Raw genomic sequence first — 4,605 nt, 5'->3', positions numbered from 1 at the left:
GGTCGAGTGAAAACCTACCGATCGAGTAAAAGGTCGAGTGAAAACCTACCGATCTAGTAAAAGGTCGAGTGAAAACCTACCGATCGAGTAAAAGGTCGAGTGAAAACCTACCGATTGAGTAAAAGGTCGAGTGAAAACCTACCGATTGATTGTCTTCCGAGTGAAAATATAGTCATCCGAGTGAAAAAGTCCAGTCGGACCATCCGAGTGAAAGACTCTAAAATCCGAGTGGATGAGTTCAAATCCGAGTGAAACTGAACATGTGCCCAAAAGTTTATCAAGATGATCTCGGATGAAGAAGTGTTCAATACAGAAGTTGTGCGTATCGTCAAGACGGTTAACTTTGCTGTTGGAGTCATCGTCATCAAAGATAGTATATGGCCTGCAAATTCACTACAAGACTCGGATAATTCAGTCTACCGCAAGACCGAGTCCGACTGGAAGGTAAAGATGACGTCGAAAAGTATTCAAGATGGCCTTATTTGAAAAAGTGATCAATATGAGAGTTGTTCGTATCGTCGAGGCGCACAAGTTTGATATTTGGGCCATCTTGATCGGAGGTCATATGGAGGCTCCGCGGGCTGCACAAGGAGGAAGACAGAAGTTGGGCCAGATTCAGACTGGATCCGAGTTGGAATAGAACTAGGACTCTAGGACGTGAATTGATGTAATTTTTCTTGTAAGGAAAGCCTAGATGAATCCTTTACTTGTACGGGAAGTCCAGCCGCCTCTTATATATGTTGGGGGTGACGGCCGATTGAACAACACACAATCGAACAAATCAATATACTACTTTTTCCTGTCTACTTTTTATCTCTCCACCGTTTTTCTATCTCGTTCTTCGCTGTTCTTCGTGTTTGAGAGCTGCGAATCCCGAGGCTCTAGGGGCGAGCGAATCGACCTAGGGCAGCCCATAGCCACCGCAATCCCTGACGGGGTCCCTCCCGGGTGCGCGGGGTTTCGGGTCTGCAAAAGCACCCGCCGACTGTCTTGCGTATCGCGCTGTCGGTCGGGTCTCCTTCGACGTGAGCTGCGGTGCATCACCCCCGGCGTCGAGGGTACACGTGACGTGTTCGTGTGTCAACACACTTTTTGGCGACTCCGCTGGGGACGAAGATCAATCATCATCATCCACCATGTCCGATCTTCCCAAGTCATCTGAGGTAGACGCTGATAACATCATTAAGCCCAGTCTTGATGAGATATCGGCCGATCATCGCCAAGTCTATGAGGAGTACAAGAAGGCGCGCGAGGAGAAGGACTTGCAGGAGTTCCTTGCAAAGTTCAAGAAGGATCACCAAGGCAACATCACTCCGATTGAAGAAATCAAGTTCCCTCCTTTGCAAGCCAAACAGGTTAAACCCTCTGTAAGTACTGCCTTTTCTCCTGAGCAGTGGGCTGAGATTGTAAGTCGTATTGCTGATGGTAACAATCTAGTCTATCAAACTTTCATAGAAAATACTAATGCTCAGAAGAATACATCTCAATCGACTAGTGGTAATGATGGTGTAGCTGCTAGTGTGCAAAACCCTAATCTGGCTTTACCTATCTCATCGGCGCCTCCCGTGCCGATGACTTATTATCCTACCCAAACAAATCAGATTGTGGCTGCACCCATTAATCCTATTATGAGCATGCCAGGTTCGGTGGTGACGCCGAACCAAACCCTACCTACAGCTACAACCACTCGACCACTACCAAATTATGGGTCGACATACATGCCACAATTCTTACCTACAGCTAGTAACCCTACCCCTCCTATGCCACTGCCACAAGCTCCATCGTCCACTATGGACGATGGTCTAGCTAATCTTAGAGAGGAGATGGCTAAGATGCTTCGAGAGAATTTTGGAGTTGAGTTACCTCGGAATCGGATTTACCAAAAGCCGTACCCCGAGTACTTTGATGCTATCCAGTGCCCTCTAGGATATAAAATTCCCGATTTTGTTAAGTTCAATGGAGAGGGCACAAAAACCACATGGGAGCATGTTAGTCAATACTTAGCACAATTGGGTGAGGCAGGCTCATTGAATGAATTGAAAGTGCGTTTATTTCCTTTGTCATTAACTGGTACCGCATTTTCATGGTTTTCTTCTTTACCACATGGTTCCATTCGAGTTTGGTCGCAGCTAGAGCAGAAATTTCATGATCACTTTTATAGCGGCGACAATGAACTCAAGTTGTCACATCTAACATCGGTTAAGCAGAAGCATGATGAATCGGTCTCCGATTACGTCAAGAGATTCAGAGAAACGAATAACCGGTGTTTTAGTTTGGTGATAACCAAGAGAGACTTGGCAGACCTAGTGCTGAGTGGTTTGAGAACTCCCATTAGAGAAAAGCTAGAAGGCTACGAGTTCTTAAACATCAACCAAGTCTTACAAAGGGCTTTGGCTCAGGAAAGCCGAAGCAAAGACCTCAAAGAAGTGCATAGATACAAAGCCGATCGTCCAAAGATGAATATGGTGGAATATGACAGTGATCACTCGGACGATGAGGGTGATGTTTTTTCTACTGAATTTGTTTGGCCATCTAAGGCCAAACCCTTTACTTGCAATGATCTGAAACCGATTCATAAGAATCGTGATGAAGAGATGAAGTTTACTTTTAACATTGCTAAGTGTGATAGAATATTTGATGCTTTGCTGCATGCTAAGATTATTAGAATATCTCATACTTTACCGCCGTTTGAAGAGCTGAAACGGCGTGCTTATTGCAAGTATCATAATTCTTTTTCTCATGCTACTAATGATTGCAATGTTTTTCGACGACAGATACAATCGGCCATTAATGACGGACGATTGAACTTTTCTGAGATGCAAGTTGATAAACAACCCTTTCCAATGAACGCCATGGATTTAGAAGGGAAGAAGTTACTCATTCGGCCGGAGGTAGCCGAATCTGCTAATAAAGCTAATGTCATTGTTGGTGAGCCCAGGAAAGACAAGGAAGACAACAAGGTCTTGGGGAGACAGGTTGTGCTTGATAAGCAACCCGATGGCAAGGAAGTGATCAAAATCACCATCAAGAATCCTACACTCGGGGGGCAACCGCAAGTGCAAGAAAATACTCGTGTTAAATTTGTCAAGCCCAAGAGTCCAGAAGTTGGCAAGTGGAAGAAGAATGAAGCTAAAGTGCAACGCAAGCGGATCAAGCCAACTTTTGATATGTTGTTGTCCAAATATGCTAATCAGTCGGCTGGTCCCAGCTCTAACCGGCCATCACACTTGAAGCGACCAAGGTCACCATCAGATGATATGTTCAGTTGGTATGCAAAACCGAGTGGACCAAAGGCACTGTTTCCAGAAGAGCAGAGGCAAACTGTTTGGGGCCGACTTGAATACTCATATAATGGCCGACTGAACATTGGCGACTATCAGTCGGCTGGTCAAAATATGCGACCGGATGGAAATTATCCGAGTGTAAGAATGCACCCAGGTGAAAACTATCCGAGTGAAAAAATGTGGATGGGTAGATCTCATCCGAGTGAGTTCCATCCGAGTGGATACCATCTGAATGACATCAATCCGAGTGGATTCCATCCAAGTAAAAAGGTGCGCCCGAGTGGAAATTTCATGCATCTGGAAAGTCGGAAAGAATGGCGTGTTAAATCACCAAGTTTTGCAGCAGTTGAGTCAGGAAAAGGCAAGGAGAAAATGGATGTTGACTCACTTATCTTGGGCACCGAAACATTCCCCATACAGCAGCCGACTGTGCATAACCACTCGACTGAGCTGATACTTTCTATCGCGCCAAAGCACTCGGCTAATGACCATGAAGCAAGCACCAGCCAGGTAAAAACGAGAGATCCTAAATACACTCAGCCAAAGTGGTGTCCTCCAGGGCTAACAAAGACACAGAAGAGGAAACTACAGAGGTTAAGGAGTCAAGAGATGGCGGAGCAGGAGGCCGAGAAGCAAAGGGATAAGTTGTTCAATGACACTCAGCCCATGGTTCCAGCAAAACAAGTGTGGAGGCCAAAACAAATACAAGATACATCAGCTTCTACATCTATCACAGAAGTGCCTACACCACCCAAAGAGCATGATGTGACAGCTATTACATCGTCTGTGGCACTTCTTAGTTCTCCTTCACTCGGCCAGATTTCAGAATCGGTCGATCCACTTGGAGAAGAGGCTGATATGTTGGACTATGAATCTACACCGGTTCATGAAGGTATGGATATCAATATGGTGTATTACTTACCTGCTGAGTTTCGTGCTGTAGATGAGGAAGGGGAAGTTGCTCAGCTGGATTTTGGCCCTAAGAACGCAATATTCGAGAAGCCAAAAGAACCAGTGACGCATCTAAAATCGTTATATCTCAGAGGTCATATCAATGGGTCACCGCTCACTCGGATGCTTGTGGATGGAGGTGCTGTGGTAAATCTTATGCCCTATTCGGTCTTCAAGAAATTGGGTTTGCCTGATGAAGAATTGATCAAGACCAATATGGTGCTCAACGGGTTTGAAGGCAAAGAGAAAACTGAAGCCAAAGGTGTAATGTATGTGGAGCTTACAGTCGGAAGCAAAACTTTGGCCACTGCATTCTTTGTCGCTGAGGTGCAAGGTAACTACAATGTTATACTAGGTCGTGATTGGGTTC

Source organism: Triticum aestivum, chromosome 5B, assembly GCF_018294505.1.
Source record: "Triticum aestivum cultivar Chinese Spring chromosome 5B, IWGSC CS RefSeq v2.1, whole genome shotgun sequence".
In the NCBI taxonomy this organism is placed as follows: Eukaryota; Viridiplantae; Streptophyta; class Magnoliopsida; order Poales; family Poaceae; genus Triticum; species Triticum aestivum.
This window is presented reverse-complemented; position numbering follows the sequence as displayed.